This window comes from Bubalus bubalis, chromosome 12, assembly GCF_019923935.1.
Source record: "Bubalus bubalis isolate 160015118507 breed Murrah chromosome 12, NDDB_SH_1, whole genome shotgun sequence".
In the NCBI taxonomy this organism is placed as follows: Eukaryota; Metazoa; Chordata; class Mammalia; order Artiodactyla; family Bovidae; genus Bubalus; species Bubalus bubalis.
Window position 1 is genome coordinate 79,824,068 of NC_059168.1, and position 18,199 is coordinate 79,842,266.

Below are 18,199 nucleotides of genomic sequence, written 5' to 3' on the forward strand. Positions count from 1 at the left end.
CTGCTCTATGTTTCTATCAGTTCAGTTCAGTTGCTCTGTCATGTCTGACTCTTTGCAACCCCATGGACTGCAGCACATCAGGCTTTGCTGTCCATCACCAACTCCCAAAGCTTGCTCAAACTCATGTCCATTGAGTCAGTTATGCCGTGCTTACACATCTCCCCTCTTTTTTGGATTTCCTTCTCATTTAGGTCTCTAGAGAACATTGAAAGGGCTTCCTTGGTTGCTCAGAGGTAAAGAATCTGCCTAGAATGCAGGAGATGTGGGTTCGATCCCTGGGTCATGAAGATCCCTTGGAGAAGAGCATGACAACTCACTCCAGGATTCTTGCCTGGAAAATCCCATGAACAGATGACCCCTATGGGGTCACAAAGAGTCAGACGTGACTGAATACTCACATAAGCATGCATGAACATTGAAATGAATTTCCTGTGCTGTACAGGTAGATTCTCATTAGTTGTCTCTTATTCACACAATATCTTCAGTTTATATATGTCAATCCCAATATCCCAATTTATTTCACTCTCCCCCCAAATGGGGTTAATATTACTCAATAGGGTTGATGTCAGATGAAACAAGCTAACGTAGCCTAGTGTGCTCAGTCACTCAGTCATTTCCAATTCTTTGAGACCCCATGGACTATAGACAGCCAGGCTTCTCCTCCATGGGATTTCCCAGGCAAGAATACTGGAGTGGTTTGCCGTTTCCTCCTCCAGGGAATGTATGCTTACCTCTTTATAATCATCTGAGTCTCAACTCTAGATTCTCCTCCTCAAGAAAGACCTTTTCAGACCCTAGTAGCTAAATAGCCTCTCCCTCAGCATCCATTGCTATTAATGCTAGCATCCTATTTTCCTTTTTTGGGAAAACTTTTCATTACATGAATTTATAGAATTAACTTATTTGTTAATGAGTTTATCTTTTGTCTTTCTTTTTAAAACTGCAAGTTGCAAGAGAGGAGAAACTTGACTCTTACTGCTTCTCAAGGACAGCAAGATATAGTTAAACACCCAGTCAGGGGATGCTGCTCACATTGTATTAAATGTTAAAAGCAGCTCCTTATCTTATATTAATACAGTGCAGTCTCTTTGGTCCTACAAGTGGCAGCCTTGCTGCTTTGCAATCAATGCTTAATAAATCTTTCTGTGCACAAAGTAAGTGTACAATCATAACAGAAATTGTATATTTCTTGCCAGGGCCTATGATAAAGCCTGGAAATGCAGTGACGAATAAAACATAGTCTCTGCTTTCCATACTATAGCATTGAAATTCTTGATTCCTGTAACGTGGTTGTAAGATACAAATAAAGCAAAATAGCTAGCTTCATAAAACTTTCTATTTATAGAATCCATTTTGAAAAACATTTTACTATTTTGCATTGTTTAGCTTTACCATGATCATCAAAACTAACATGATTTCCTGCAAAGTTCTGTGCTGGTCACTGTCAGGGTACAGAAATGATTTAAGTATGGTCCTGTATTTGCCATACTCTAAACAAATATTTTCAATTTTCAGACTCAGAGATGATAGAAGATTTTGGTTGGCTGATGTCTAGGATACAAATGTACCAAACACTACAGGCTGAAGCAGCTATTCCATCCATAGGCCACCCTCAGCTATGACCTGGTATACAAAAGATCAGTGTTTGCCTCTTTCTCCACACATCTACAGCAGATACAACATGAACAAGGAGGATTCCAGACCAATGGGTAAGGCTAACGACAGGCTTAGGGTATCTAGAGACTAGCTTTGCAGTTCTTTAATCCAAACATTGCTTGAGTGAGGGCAGGATGTTGTTAGCAGTGTGTGTGTGTGTGTGTGCACGCGCGCTCAGCGGCTCAGTCATGTCTGACTCTTTGCAACCCCATAGACTGTAGCCCACCAAGATCCTCTGTCCATGGAATTTTCCAGGCAAGATACTGGAGTGGGAGTGTCATTTCTTACTCCAGGGGATCTTCCCAACCAGGGATTGAAACTGCGTCTCCTGCACTGACAAACAGATTCTTTACCACTGTGCCACCTGGAAAGTAGAGGAGAATGTGTTTTTTCCTATTAGCAGAAGGGAGTGTGTCTGTGTGTGTGTGTGTGTGTGTGTGTGTGTGTGTTTTCCCTACCTCCAGGTGGATATTTGCCCACATTGCAAAATGGGTACCCTGCCATTTATTGATTAATTCTCTATCTTTCACAGAAAGGCCAGATCCTCAAAAGCCATGGACACAAAATTCTATAGAAATATCACATGAACAGCAACAAGGGCTGTTGTCAGGATATGTGATGCCTCCCCAATATGGTGCCATAGTCATTCACACTGTACAATTTACATCAGTGAACACAGGCCACACCACTCTAGATTCCAAGGACACAATCAAGAGCATTGAGAAACAGAGAGATGAAGTCTTGAGGGGTATTTTAATGCTTCACTTAAATTCTAATCCTCTTTCTCTGTTCTCTAGTGGTTTTCCACCCAAGCCATTTGTGACTCTAAAGCAGAGGTCTGTTAGATCTTGGTTGTTTCTTGGCCCTTCCTGACATCAGCTCAGTCCAGGTGTTACAATCTCAATTAATCTTTCACTGGTTTATACAAGGGCCTCAGATACCATCCTATCCCACCGTTTGACTACAGATGAGGATTTGTGAGGAAAAACTTGGCTCCCAGAAGTGGCACTGTCTTCTAGAAGACAGAACTGCTTGAACCAGGAATGCGAGAGACTTCTACTTTCTGAAAAGATAAATGGAGGTGGAGAAGGAGGATCCTGAGGAAGAATCTGGAGGCTGCATGAATACCCAACATATAGCAACTCATAGATTTACTTATAAGTCATGTAAATTTATGTAGCAGTGAGTGAGCATGCCAAGCAAATGAACAGGTTCACAGGTGCTCCTGGGTTGAAAAGCAGAATTTAAAAAGGACAAAATTCCCTCACTTCCTCACCCCCCACACTATCACCATCATCATCCTCATCTTATACAAACAGTCAAAAAACTATCCCAAGAGGAGTTCAGATACTGGTACAGACAAATTGAAAATGTAATTATGTAAACCGAGACTGCTAAGGGGGGACAATCAGGGATGATGTCAGATTAGCGAAATAGAAAGATAGCAGAGTTGTCAGAGGAAATCTAAGATATTTCTAGAAACAAGGCTTGGTGAGCCAAAGGGAAATTAAATGAATATGCTGATGTTTACTTTCCCAGCTTTTCATAGGAAATCGAAAGGCAAGTGGGGAAAAGGTGAGTCTATAAACCATTATCCACTCAAAGCCTTGATTTAAAACACTTGCTTTCAAACACACTAAGGATTCAATATCTAGTTGTTAAAATTTGCTTGGTGAATTTTTCTCATAATTTATTTAAAGAAAATACCTGGAGGAATTGGCAATGTGCCAAACAGGAAAAAAGAGTCCATCATGAAGGCATACTGTTGGAATTTTAGGGGCTACAAGCCAGGGATTTCCCTACCCACAAGTGTTTCTTCCCCACCCCGACCGTCTTCAGCCTGAAATGGCCGAGGGCTTGGATTTTAGGGACCACAGAAAACGTATGCTCTGGTACTTGGCTTCGGAAAATTCTGGATATATTTTCATTTGTAGGTCACCATTTTATTGGTGGAAAAGTCAGGACAGGGATGATGTAGGCAAAGCTTCGTTCTCCTTGGAATGCCCTAGAAGCACAATGCTGGATGAGGTTCCCAAGTACGTGGCCTCTCTGGGTAACATGGAGTCCTGGTGCTCCAGAAAGCAAGAGCCACGCTGGGAAAGAGGAATAGCATGACCGACAACAAGCTTGGCTCAGAGTAGAGATGTGTTGCCCTTCCACTTACCCCCAACTCTGTCATCCATGCATATCACTTTCCCGATTACCCGTGGGTCACAGAGTCTGCCATTCAGACAAGTTTTCAAAGTCCACTCTGTCCTGGAGCCCTGAAGTCCACTTTGTCCTGTGTTGGACAAAACACAGGAGCCCAGGGGGCACCACTGGGTGGGAAACATGGTCCTGTCCTGTTGGGCATACAGGTCAGGACTCTGCCCTGTCAAGCACCCAAGGAAGGAAGAAAAGGAAGGATCAGAGAATTGTTTAGGAAAACAGATTGAGTGAGTAAATCATTGCAGCTAAAAGAACTTTGAGATCAGCAGTTCTCTCCGCTGCCTCTCATTGGCTTCCCTAGAGGGAAGCCTCCAGGGACTTCCCTGGAGGGACGTTAGCCCTCAGGGTCACTGCAGTGTGTGGGAGTTGGGGTGGGGTGGGTGGCTACTCCTGGTCTCTGGATTTCACCCATCACTGCCGGTAGCCTGGCTTGCAGAAGAGAGGAAGAGAACGCAAAGTACCCTCTGCAGAGCGTACAGTGGTCAACCTCAAAGACCACCTGAAGGATGGCTAGAAGTGGAAAGGGAACAGAAAGAGAGAAGAAAGAAAAGATAAAAGTAGCATCTACAGTGGTAAGTGGAAGAGAACAAGCTTGCCTCTTCTCTCCAGGACCTGCAAATAGTGAAAATATATGCTCTATCTTCTCAGCCTGAAGTACAGTTACTAAGACCTTTCAGTCTACTTTCTCTACACTGTGTTTCTCTACACTCACAACCAGCCTGCTCTAAAGACAGCCTTTGTGATCCCATTTTATGAATTAGTACCCCGAGGCTCAGAAATGTTTAGGAATCTCTGGGGATACATAGCTCAGGAGGAGAAAGAGGGTCATGCCCCTCAGCGGTCAGTCATAACAAAAGGACGGGATGCACGGTCATTGCCCCGAGACATATTCCCAGCTCAGAACTCTCCGAGAGCATCCAGGGAAAGAAAGATACATGATGAGAGGTCTGTGGCAAGAAATCTGGAGGAAAAGGCCAAAGAGATCAGAGGTTAAGAGGAGAGAGGTGTGAAGGAAAGAAAACACACCATCCGCAGCCGCCGTCTCTACTCCACTGTGTTTCACTTAATAGACTGTGTCCTGAATCGGGAGATGGATGAGGGGATAAACAACACCCACGCAGGCTGACTAAGGCCTCAGGGACTTGGCTGCATGGAAAAGAGGCAAAAAGTGACTCTCACCCGAGCCTTGCAGAGGTGAAAGGAAAGGAGAGTGCCTAGGGGACCATCGGTCTTGGCCAGAGAGGGCAAAATGAAGGTTGGGACAGACCAGCTCCAGGGCAGGAGTAGTGGGAAACAAAGAGAACGAGCAACAGCTGGGGCAGGTGTCTCCTCCTCATCCGTCGCTGGCCCTCGGCCCCTGACGAGCCTCCCCTACGCCTCACGTTCCAAGTGAGTCAGTGTCATCATCGCCCTTGCTGTGTATTCACAGGCCTGGAGGAAGGGATCTGGCTGGAACATGGAAGGCCCCTTTACACATGAATCTGGCCCAAAATGCACCCCAAATGCTTCATCCTTCGCAGCTGTCCGCACCCACAGGATTCTAAGAGCTAGAATGTCTCTCATGCTCTTGCAAGTTCATTAAGTCCATTGGTTGTTCACTGCTGACTTCCATGTTCAGAAAACATTATTGGGTAGCAGGTACCTTGCTAGACATGAAGAGTGTCGCAACTTGAAGGTCCCAGTCTTTTGGGAGAGCACAGCCTGGTGGGCCTGCAAGGCAAGTCGACAAACAGCTTTGACTTAGTGAGATAGATTGGATGGGAGGCAAACACTGTTTAGGTCTGCACTGAACTTAGTTGGAGGGTGAGTGGTGGGTGGGAGGAGTCTGTGGCAGTCTCAGGCTGGCCACATTCCTCTAAGAACCAGACTGTACCCCAAGGATCACTCGACAGTACCCAGGTGTGGCCTTTATCCTCATGACACAAGACAGCTAATAGAGCTCCAGCCATCACCTCTTCATTTTATAATGTAAGCATGAACAACAAACTCAGTGGGCCTCATCCTATTTGATAGTCCTAGTGTCTTCTTTCATGCTTGTCTTTATCAGCATTTATTCGTTCATTCCCCCAAATTTAGTGTTTCTTCAATGCCCTATTCTGAATATTCTAAATGCGGAGCTTTATATTGTATTAGGACTTCCCTGGTGGCTCAGACGGTAAAGCATATTGTATTATAGGAGCCATCATTGTATTGGATCCATCCATTGTATTGGATCCATCAACTCTCATGGTCCATTATCATTGTACAAAAGAATTTCTGTCATATTTGAACCCAATCCACTCCCACCTCTCAACTCACACAGATGCACACAGACACAAACATTTGTTGAATTATACTGAGGGACCATGGAGATTTGAAGCTCAAAGACATCATAAAGCCATTTGCAGAGTTTTTAGCTTGTTGAAAATCCAGCTTGACCATGGGATTAGACAGTAAAGTTACTGCGGAGGAGGCTGAGTGACAGGGGAAGGGCCTGAGGCCCCCTACTTCGGCCCTGGCACTTCCCTCATCTGATGACTTGACATCAGACTCGATTATGGTCATGGGCTTTGAAAAGATCTAGTCCAACTTGAGGATTTACCTACAGATTTATACTCTTTCTCCATTCTGCTACTGTGTCTCTCTGCTTGGTGAGAGTGAGCATCCAGCCTGAAAGGTTATATTGTCCAAGTGCTAAATGTGAATCCAGGCATTCAGCAACCCTGAGCCAGGCCCTTATAAAGTTGTGTGATTTGAGATAAGGCCCTTCACTGTTGAGCCTGCTTTTTATAAAAACAGAGATGGTAAGAATCCCTGCCTCCAGGTTTTTATGAACATTAAATGCAAATAAGTCTGGCAGAGCCATGCAATAAAATGATAGTTTCCTTTCTTTCCCTTTAAAGGGGTTTTCTCTTCCAAAATACTTGCATCCTAGGAAATGGGGATCCTCTGATAAAAGGGGAAGTAACTCAACCACAAAATCTTGGTGCCGGCCTGGATTTGAGGAAGCCTCCATAACTAACAGCTCAAATTTCCTTCTCTCTTGGCTGACAGAGTTGGAGGCCAGAGCCTGATATTTATCTCCCTCCATCTGTTTCTCTGTGCAGACTTATTATAATGGGATGTGTCTATTCCAAAACAGTGGTTCCTGCTATACAAGTGTGCAAAATATTTCTCCTAATTTCCTTGTGCTTTGTTCTCAGGCTTCCAACTGTAAAATCAAGAAGTGCTAAAAAGACAGTTTCTTTCTGAATTCTCTGCTGCTGCCTGGGGAGAGCAGAGCCTTGAGGCAAGCTATGGGGTAGGGATGTTATCTCCAGAGACCTCCCACACTCCCCAAGTCCCCAAACATCCCTCCAAACCCACCCAGCCCCCCCAGCTCCGAGCATACTTGGTTTGAGTCAGAGGAAACTTCATAGACATCTGAAAAAATCGAATGGACCCAGATATCCTCCAACCTCACTGCTTCCCAGGAAACTTTATTCCTATGGGCCTGAGTCTGTATTTAGAAACTGAATGCTTTAGACTGAATTTTTCTAGGTCCATATATTGAAGCCCACCCAATATGGTGGTTTAGGAGGTGGGGCATTTGAGACGTAATTGGGTTTAGATGAAATTATGAGGTCTTAGTTCAGATTACAACAACAAATTTCTGAAGACTGGGCGGTTTACACAACAAACATCAATTTCTCACACTTTTTGGAGGGTGGGAAGTTTAAGATCAAGGGGCAGCAGATTCAGTGTCTGGTGAGAATTTACTTCCTGGTTTGTGGATGGCCGTTTTTCAGTTGTATTCTTACATAGCAAAGAGCAAAGAGAAAGAGCAAGTGCCTTTCTTGTGCCTCTTCTTATAAGGGCACTACTTCACTCATGAGGGCTCCATCCTTATGACTTAGTTACCTCCCAAAGGCTCCATCTCCTAATACCATGACACTGGGGGTTAGGATTTTAATGTATAAATTTTGCAAGTAGAACCCAATTATTTAGTCTACAACACAATCTGAACTAAGACACTAAAGAGGTCTAGAGGCTCAGTTAGACATTTATATCCTTTATATACAATTTGTATCTTTTTGTTTAGGCTTCCCAGTTGGCTTAGTGGTAAAGAATCCACTTGCAATGCAGGAAATGCAGAAGATGTGAGTTCGATCCCTGGATTGGGAAGATCACCTAGAGAAGGAAATGGCAACCCATTCCAGTATACTTGCCTGAGAAATCCCATAGACAGAGGAACCTGGCAGGCTACAGTCCATGGAGTCACAAAGCCATTCCTTTCTCCAGGGTATCTCCCAACCCAGGGGTCGAGCCCTACATGGCAAGCAGATCCTTTACCATCTGAGCAACCAGGGAAGCCCCATATCCTTTTATATGCTTTTATTTATATGCTTTTAGGAAATGCATAGCTCAGCCTAGAAGCCCAGCCATCCTGGCTGGTACAGCCTGATCTTTACTGCAGGGCCTAGAACCTAACATTTTGGGGGCTGTGTGGGCTGCCGTCTATGGGGTCGCACAGAGTTGGATGCGACTTAGCAGCAGCAGCAGTCTACAGGTAGTAAGCTCCTCATAAATGACAGAGATGATCTTCTTTTAAAAAAATATTTTCCTTTCCATATATTTTCCACAATTACTCTTGCTCCAGGAGAAAAATAAACCATGAGCATGGTTTTATAGATATATCTGCAATTTAAACCTCAAAGTAACCCAGTGAAATAAATATTGTAACTCCCATTTTATAGATGAAGAAACTGAGGCTTAGAGGAAATCTTCTTCCAGATATTCAACTAGTAAGTGGTGGATATAACTGAAATATAAATGAAATTTTCTCTACATACAAATATCCTATTACCAGTGTGATCTGTTTCAGATTGTGTATTCAGAATGCTGAAGTTTCTATACACATCTGAAAAGCATGACTACTCAAAAAAGTAATTTTCACAATTATCTTTTAGTGACATCCCAGGACCACAGAGGCCTGATTGCATATTCATATAAATATGTCTACTTAATTCCCTTTAGATCATTCAAATGATAACCACTTTTTCTTTTAACTTTCCACCACACCATGCTTATAGCATTATCATGGCATCTGTAACACTTGAATGCACTTATTTTATTATGTGACATGTGGAGTTAGAAGAACATTCCACACAATAGGAGATCTCCTTGAGAGCGGGAATCATGACTTAGTCACCAATGTCAACACCATTCTCAGGTAACCCAGGCAGGGGCTATTGCCCCAGCTTGCTCATGAGGCAACCTCGTACTTTGGAGTCACTTCCTGGAAATTTTCTATGTCCCCTTTCAGTGCCAAAGATCAGTTCATTTCTGATCCACTGGGGAAGATGGAGACGTCCTGTGTCCACATGGTCAGGCCCTGGTTCTAGATTTCTAAGAGAGCCTGGGAAGAGATAGCTCCCCTTGGTTGGCATAGTATTTTTTTCATGAAATGACGTGAGACTGTGTGGCCATAATCTGCTGAGATGTTGATATTGGTGTCTTAAATAGTTTATATAGAAAATTATTTTCCCAGAACCCAGCATATTGAGAAGGTAGCCCTGAGAGTTGTATACGTAGCTCCCAGGCACAATGCATCTGTTCAATAAATACTTGTTAAACCAACAAAGGAATGGATAAAATGGTCTATGATATTTAAAATTTTAAATTAAGAACATTTAGAATTTTTTTCCTGATTATGGAGTTGGCATTAATTTGCAGCCATTCTCCATAGACACTCCAGTGTCAGAGTCCAGTGAATCGCTCCCAGACTTAAGTTGACAATTGACAACATTGGTACCAACTGGTCCGTTTAGACAGTCCATGCCCTCTTCTAGACTTAGCACAATTCTCTGGGTTCCGGACATCAATGTGCCTGTATCCTAGACACATTCAATGTCCTATATTTCTCAGTCATGGAAAACTCAGCATCTCTCAGCAGCTGCCCTCCCCACACACCTACCATTATAGGGTCACCAGGGCCAGGAGCTCCCAAAGAAGAGAAAAACAGCCTGGTTTATCTAAATCTTGTGCAGAGTTAAAATGACATTTTTTTTATTATTATTATTACTCCTCCACTGATGTTGAAAATGAAATCTTCAAGACAAATGACTTTTTGGGCAGTGGGAATTCCAGCCCCAAGAGACAGGCAGAAAATAAGCTTTCTGTTGTGAGGGTTGAAGCCACTGAGACTGTGGTATCTGATTGGCTTATGTGGTCTATTTTGAGTGAGGATTGACAAGAGCCTTATGAGGAATCATCATGTGATTCTGTGAAAGATACCGCCCTTATTTCTTACTTTACTACGTGATTTCCAAAGAAATTGGGCCTGTTGTCAAAAATAACATGCTTCATATGAAATACAGATTTATTGGAACTTGGGTAAATAATTTATGATCTTGGGTTTGTGCCTTTAATAACCTATTATCTGAGAGGGTGTCTGAAAGAGGAAGGCCTTATGGCTAGGAGCCAGTGAATTACACACATGACAGAGGGGGAGCCACTCATTCCTTTCAAAGAGACAGCTTGTCCTCATATTTGTCCTGAGCCACTGTATGCAGTACTTCAATAAGCACTGAGTGTATACATACAAGTGGGACCTTGAGGCAAGGGCATATAATCCAATTTCTATGACATGAAAACATCATGAATCATTTAAATGGATATTCACTTGACACCATAAGAATTCAGTTCCTAGTAGACAGATTCTCAGAAATTTCCAAACTTAGGGTATTTAGGGCAGGGCCCTGAATATTGGGTATGTTGATTGGGCATTTGGAATTGAGGAAGGCATTTGAGTAAACAACATGAACAAAATAATAGAAGTGGGAGAACACAGCACACAAAGGAGACAAAGCAGGCAAGAAGGTGAGAAGAATTAAGAGTGGATTAGGAGTTAAGGCTGAAAGAGCAGATTTGATGATCGTATTCTTCTTTCATATTTCTATTTAAATAACTCATTGACTACAATAGCCCAACATCCTTCCGGATAATTATTGACAATGTCTCAAAAAGATAATATATTCCACCCCAGTGTGTATGCATGCACAATATATATTTTGTGTTAGTATCTGTGTGTGGCTGGCAAGTGTTTGGTGTGTGATGTGTACATGAGGGGGTATGGAGGGAGGTGCTAATGTAACATTTGGTATGTGTGTGTTGAGTTTGGATGTGTATATATAAACATATAAAATATATATTATATATATATATAATATATATATGGGCCTTCTAGGGTAGCACAGCCCATGATGGAGAGACCCCAGCTACTACATATGTCTCCAGACAGCCTTCCTTTATTGAAAGACCATTAGTCCATCTATGATGTTGCAAATAGTGAGATTTCATCTTCTTTCATGGCCTTGTAGCCCAGCTGGTAAAGAATCCACCTACAATGCAGGAGACCTGGATTTGATCCCTGGGTTGGGAAGATCTCCTGGAGAAGGGAAGGGCTACCCACTCCAGTATTCTTGCCTGGAGAATTCCATGAACTGTCTAGTCCATGGGGTCGCAAAGAGTTGGACATGACTGAGCAACTTTCACTTTATGGCTGGACCTTGGCGGTATTCTGCCAAGTGAAAGAAGTCAGGTGAAGGAAGACAAATACCATATGATTTCACACATATGTAGAATATAACAAACAAACAAAATAAATGAACAAACTAAACCAAACAAAAACAGAGACACAGAGAACAGAGTGGAAGAAGCAGATGGAGGAGGGTGAAATGGGTTAAGGGGATCGATCATATGGTAATTGATGGAATCCAAAGTTTTGGTGGTGAGCATGGTGTAGTGTATACAGAGGTAGCAATGTAATGCTGTACACATGAAACTTATAAAATGTCATAAACCAATGTTACCCCAATAAAAAATAAATTTTCAAGAAAGAATAGAAAGAATACATTCATATAGGTTTATGATCAACAGTACTTTTCTATCAGGGATTCCCCAGTGGCTCAGATGGTAAAGCGTCTGCCTGCAATGCGGGAGACCCAGGTTCAATTCCTGGGTCGGTAAGATCCCCTGGAAAAGGAGATGGCAATCCACTCCAGCACTCTTGCCTGGAAAATCCCATGGACGGAGGAGCCTGATTTATATCAAAAAGTTCACAGAATAATAAAATCTGAAGGGAATTAAAAAGAAAGATCACTGGGGAAATAATCAGCTTTGTAAAGGGAAATATAATAGCTTCTTTCCACACTAAGGTATAAATTATTTAATATTTATACTAAAATCAGAGAGCCAGAGGCAGCATCTAGTGATCCGGCCAAATTACTTTGCTTTAAATTTGTGGAAAACAGTGCTAAGACAGCAGTTCAGGTACTAACAAAAAGACTTACCGAAGCTTTGCTTTTGAACCCAAAGGTTATTATAAATAGTTCCTGTTCCCAAAGAGTTTACTAACTAGTTAAGGAGGCAAAAAAAAAAAAAAAAAAAAAAAAAAAAAAAAATCCTAGTGAAATACATAAGGCAAGTAAGGGTTGAGATGAAATACAAGCTTTATCCTGTAGGAATACAGAGGAAGACACAGGCTGGAGACTTAAGGAATATGACTTGAAATTTTTAAGTTGTCTATAGGTCGAATAGGGTTTTCAAGTTAGAAAAGGGGTGGGTGAAGGAAGACGCTTCCAGGATGAAGGTGTCAAAAATGAACAAAGCCTGACCAACACTACTTAATATCCTAAAGACAGATTTTTAAGTGGACACAGTGGTAAAGAATCCGTCTGCCAATGCCTGAGATGCAAGAGATGCAAGTTTGATCCCTGGGTGGGAAAGATCCCCTGGAATAGGAACTAGTAACCCACTCCAGTATTCTTATCTGGAAAATTCCATGGACAGAGGAGCCTGGCATGCAGCAGTGAATGGGATCACAAAGAGTCAGACACAACTTAGTAACTGAGCAACAAACTATAGAAAGTAGAATCAGGGCTTAATTGAGGAATATTCTCCTTCCTTCCTCAGGATCAGAGGCCTCAGACTATTTCATCCCCAGTTAGATTTCAGAATTGTCAGTTCCATGGCAGATGAGAGCCTTCATTCTGCTCCTTTTCACGTTGCAGTACTTATTATGGCAATCCTGCCCCCTTTCTATGATGGCATGATGCCCTTTTAGTACACGAGTCTTTGGATCAAGAGAAAACAATGAACAAACCTAAGGTAGAGGCTGTCATCCATGCCCCTGTGTCCTGGAGGTTGACACACTTGCGATGAATGAACGACACACTGGGTTTTCTACTGTGGGCGAGAGAAGTACTTTCCATGTGGAAACAAAAGTGAAGCAATCATTGCATGAGTAGAAGGGCAGATGTGATTGATATTGTTAATATTGACCAATACATGGTCCTTTTCTGCTTCCAAGCCCACATTGGGAGTTGTATCATCCTCCTTGCAACAGAAGAGGGCCATGTGACCATTTCTGACCAAAGAAATATGGGCAGAAGTAGCAACTGTCCTTTCTCAGCTGAAGCAGAGAAAAAGCCCATGGAGAAGTATCCAGTCTCTCTTCTTTGCTACCGCAAATACAAAAGGTCACAGTCCCCTTCTGTCTTGAGTTGAACAAGCCAGCTGAGCAGAACAACACACCTTTGTTGTAAAAAGCCCTGAGATTTGAGGGTTTTGTTACTACTGCAAAATTTAAAACTGCTTTGACAAGTGCAATGACCATTCCATAGAATTTTTACAAAATATAATTACTCACCCAACTCAAGCTAACCCACTCTACTCCAAATGGATTAAAAACCCTTTTCTTCTAGGTCCCTCTGCCTTTCTCTTTACACTTATCTTTGGCACCACAAATGTAAGTCAGAGATTGTCATGGACTCTGAAGTATTGACTTTGCTTTCCCACCCTCTTTGATTTAACAAATCCAATCTTCTGTGCTCATGTTAAATCGGAGAATGCTGCAATCTGAATCATTAGTTTATAATTGAGAAATAGCGAACAGGATTTGCCAAAACCAAGAAAAGCGGCTGATTGAAACATAACTCTTTTGGCAGGGACAAAGCAAATATCACTGTGATCAGAGTGGGCAAGAAAGAATACAGTGTCTCCTATTCCAGGAAATTGACGGAACATAGATGACAGTCTCTGGGACCTCAGAGTACATTGGAGTGGCCCTGCTCTCAGGGCCTGTGTCTGGGGTACATGGAATAAAGTTGTGGTTTTGAAAATAAAGGGAAAAACCCAGGACAACTCCATTGTCCATCAGTTAAGCAATCACATAGTCAATGTATCTTTATTACTTATTTTGTGCCAGTACCAACAATATCAGGCTCCCCTCGTGGCTCAGCAGTACAGAAGCTGTCTGCCAGTGCAGGAGATGCAGGTTCCATTCCTGGGTCAGGAAGATCCCATGGAGAAGGAAATGGCAATCCACTCCAGTATTCTTGTCTGGGAAATCCCATGGACAGAAGAGCCTGGCAGGCTATAATCCAGGTGGGCCACAAGAGTCAGACAGGACTTAGTTACTAAATGAACTAATGATTAACAATATCAGCTGACCAAAAAAGATGATGTAAAGTCACAAGGATATTTTTCAAACTGAGTCAAAGGCCATTTTCATCCAGAGGACAAAATGGTTTACAAAGACCTCTTTGATTATTTATTCAATGAACTGCAAATTTCTCCAAATAAATAAATAAGTAAATGAGACAGTTTCCTTCACACTCTGGAAATTCTGAAATTTACTTCCAGCACCTATTAATAAAAAAAATCAAAGGAATTGTACTCCATTCAGTGCATTAGCAAAGATCTGGATTGCTTGAGTCAGCAGTCAACTGGCAAAAATTTGTATGATAATGTGGTGACCTCACCAACCAAACTCAGTTCCACATCCACAACCTAAAAGTAAGTGGAAAAGCGGAGGCTCATTCCATCAAAGCCAATGAACTGATAGACACAGGGAGCTGTGAGGCTGTTCCCCAGAGTTTTGTACCATGTAGTGGCCCATCTTATCTGAGACTGGGACCTCACCTGAAGAAAACAAATTGCTTAGAATGGTTACATGTTTGTGGGATGAAGCCACTGATGTTTCTTTTTTCTGCAGATTGAACACCCACTCACAGATTGCACCTTCAATAACCCCCTGCTGGGGTCCTGCCTCTGCTCTAGGTAGTGGAGAAGGGCACCAGCTTAAAATTTATAAACAAGACATACAACTTCCAGGGGCCATTGTGAAACAATGTAGCAGGAAGTGAGAGGCCTGCTACAATAATTCCTATTTCTGTAAGGACAGTCTGTTGATATTAGCTCCACTCTGCCAAGGCTACACCTCCACTTCTTGTGCAACTTGCTGGTCACTGGGCAGGATTGAATCCCCCTCTATACTCTGGGTATTGAAACGTCCCTTGTCATTCATTGCTCAGCACCATGACTTCTGATCTGATCTGATGACACTTCTTCCATGTCAGTTTCCTTGATCTCCTTAGTCAGAATTCTCTGACCCTTTTCCGGCATTCGTCTACCTTTCACCAGTTTTCCATATTTCTGTTTCATCCTGCTAGAATGTATGCTCCTTTGAAGAAGTTTCCCTGGGCTCTGTTTGTATCATTTTTGTGTTCCAGGTGCTGCTATCTGAGCTCAGTTAATAAAACAGGAGTGTCATTTTTTTTTCCTTTGGAGACAAAGGGCTTGAGGTTATCTAAGGCTCTTGGGTGGATTAGATGCCAAGTCATGAGAGGTAAGACAGGAGTGGTTATGAGGCAAAACAGTCTCAAAGGCAGAGCATTTGGCTCCATCACTTTCAAGGTGAAAGTGGGGATAAAAGGCAGGTGTTGGGACAGGAAAGGGAAGGTCTCAGATCAGAGACCGGCAACTCCAGGCAAGTCAAAAGCAACAGCGACAAAGGTGGCCATGGAGCGTTTGGCTCTGGGACAAGGTGGGAAAGCAGTGGAGACTAAATGTTCTCAAAAGGCCCCTCCCTTTTGACAGTCCTCTTATGACACCCTAACAAAACAAGGTCACTTCCCTGAGCAAGGTGCCAAGTTTCCACTCACTGACAATTGATGCAAAAATATGCTCTTGAGGTAAGTGAGCCTGTAAGTTCTGAGATGTCTGAGATGTAGGTTCAGGAGTTGCCACTCTACCCTGGCTCCTCACCCAGAGGATATTCCTGCTGCCTCTGAGGAGTCCCTGCCCCACCCCACTGGGCACCCAGGAGGAAATCTCTGCCGAGTCACGTGTGCCTGGCTTTGTCCTACCGCTCACACACCTTCCCAGCTCACCCTGAATGTGATTATTTACTACAGTAATTTGATACTTTAATGATTTGCTTCCATAATCCTAAAAAAATACTTAGACTACTTACAGGTTCAAGGCTAAGTTTTGCATGGTATTCATTTACTCCCCAATCAGAAGTAAACAGAATTGTCTGTGGATCTTCTCATGTAAAGAGATTGAATGACATGTGATAGATACAGATACAAATAGATATATCATGAAGTGAAAGTGTTAGTCGCTCAGTCGTGTCTGAGTCTTTGCGAACCCATGGACTGCAGTATGCCAGCCTCCTCTGTCCATGAAATTCTCCAGGCAAGGATACTAGAGTGGGTTGCCGTTCCCTTCTCCAGGGGATCTTCCCAACCCAGGAATCAAACCCATGTCTCCTGCATTTCTGGCAGATTCTTTCCTGTCTGAGCCAACAGAGAAGCTCAAGATATACTATACACATCAAGAAACTGGCTCTACTGACCGCACTCTCCCCAGACTACCAATTCCTCTGCCCTGGTCTGTCTTCTAGCACCAGTCTGGGAAATGTGTCCTCCGGGCCTCCTGTCCAATTATTACTCCTTGGGATGAGCAGAACCTAATTAACCCACAGATTAGTATCATATTTCCCACCCAGAAGACATACTAACACCAACAAAGTTACAAACATGGTGCCAGTTTACCTCCCCATGGGACCTCTGATATACTGATCATGTTGTAGATAGATTTTATTTGGAACCAGGCAGTGTCCTGGAAATGATCACCTGCAGCAGAATTCCTTGTTGACTCCAGTTCACCTTCACTAAGTAAGTGTTGAACAAATATTTAAAAAATATTGGCTTAATGGGGAGCCAAATTGTTGGTCTATGGGGAGAACCTCAGTCTGGCCCTGGAGATAGGCTCCTTTCCTTGAAACAAAGGAAAAGGCCATGGGTCACCAGCTCAGATGCCCTGCTCTCTACCATCCATAGGATTATTTCTCTTTGCCTCTTGTCACTCCCTCTAAATATCTCTAAGTCCCTTTCCCCACTATTCTTCCCTCTGCCACTGATTTCCAGCTGGTGAGTTCTGACTTGGAAGGAGAAGATGGATCCCAGTCTCAGAAAGGATGCTACTCCCAGGTACCCTGACTTGTCGTTCAAATGCACAGAAAATCTGGTGAAACAAACATGCAGTGAGTCCACGTTCTTTCATATTCCTAGCTTAGTTTCACAGAATAGTAACTGAGCGCCAATGATGTGCAAGGCACTATTAGGACTTGAGAATTATATCCTTATTCCTGAGCATAAACTCTAATATTCTTACTTTTTTGCAGCTTCATTCAAAAAGTACTGATGGATGCCTGTTCTATGACGGGCACTTGGCTGAATTTCCTACTAATCCAGATTTCATTCCATTTCCAAAGCAGGAGCAGTTACAGTTTATAGAACAGGCTTATTGAATCCACTTATTAGAAACTGAATCTATTAATGAAAATGATTTCAAGTATCAATGACAGAACCCAATTCAATGTCAACTTAATTTTCAGTTGTAATTTAATTTTTAACTGAAATTGGGAGAAAAAAAAAAAAAAAGACAGGGAATGGAGGAGATTTCTGGAGTAGATTTCAGACCCAAAGGAAAAGTGGCAGGAAGAAGGCAGTTCTGAGAATCTCCTGCCTGGGAACCCTGTACCCTGAGACTCTTACTTCTGCTTCTTTCTGAACATTGGTTTCCTTCTCTTTCCTTTGGTAACATGCATGGTTATCAGACATTAGGTTCATGCCCTTAACTCATCTCTAATAGGAAGGAGAGGAACTGTCTCTCTCAGTGTCAGGGTGACATATCCCAGGAGAGGACTCTGGACACATTTAACCACCAGCCCATCTGAATCACTGTGACCACGGAGATGAACACATAACTTATGTGGCCACCCATGGCAGCAGAACAAGGAGGCAGGCTGCCTCCTTGACAGTCCACCATACCCCGTGTTTGGGGTTGAAGAAGAACGGTTCTACAGTAAGGTGGTTGGGTTTCTGTGGGGACTGCATTTCTACAAGAAGAGGGAAATGTACAGTGTAAGCCAAAATAACATGAGTCTACACCCTGACTGTGTTAATTCAGGTCCTCTGAGAATCAAGAGCCAAGATAGGAATAGGTACTCAAGAGATTTCTGGGA

The 18,199-nt window shown here is 42.8% G+C and overlaps 1 long non-coding RNA gene across 1 annotated transcript in view; it reads right to left on the bottom strand.

Moving 5' to 3' along the window:
- Window positions 1-270: 270 nt before the first annotated feature.
- The window catches only part of LOC123328611, a 28,240-nt gene continuing 10,311 nt past the window's right edge, over window positions 271-18,199 (bottom strand). Inside the window, exon 3 of the long non-coding RNA XR_006543539.2 lies at window positions 271-5,574. This is a non-coding gene — a long non-coding RNA (uncharacterized LOC123328611). The remainder of the gene's footprint in view (window positions 5,575-18,199) is intronic.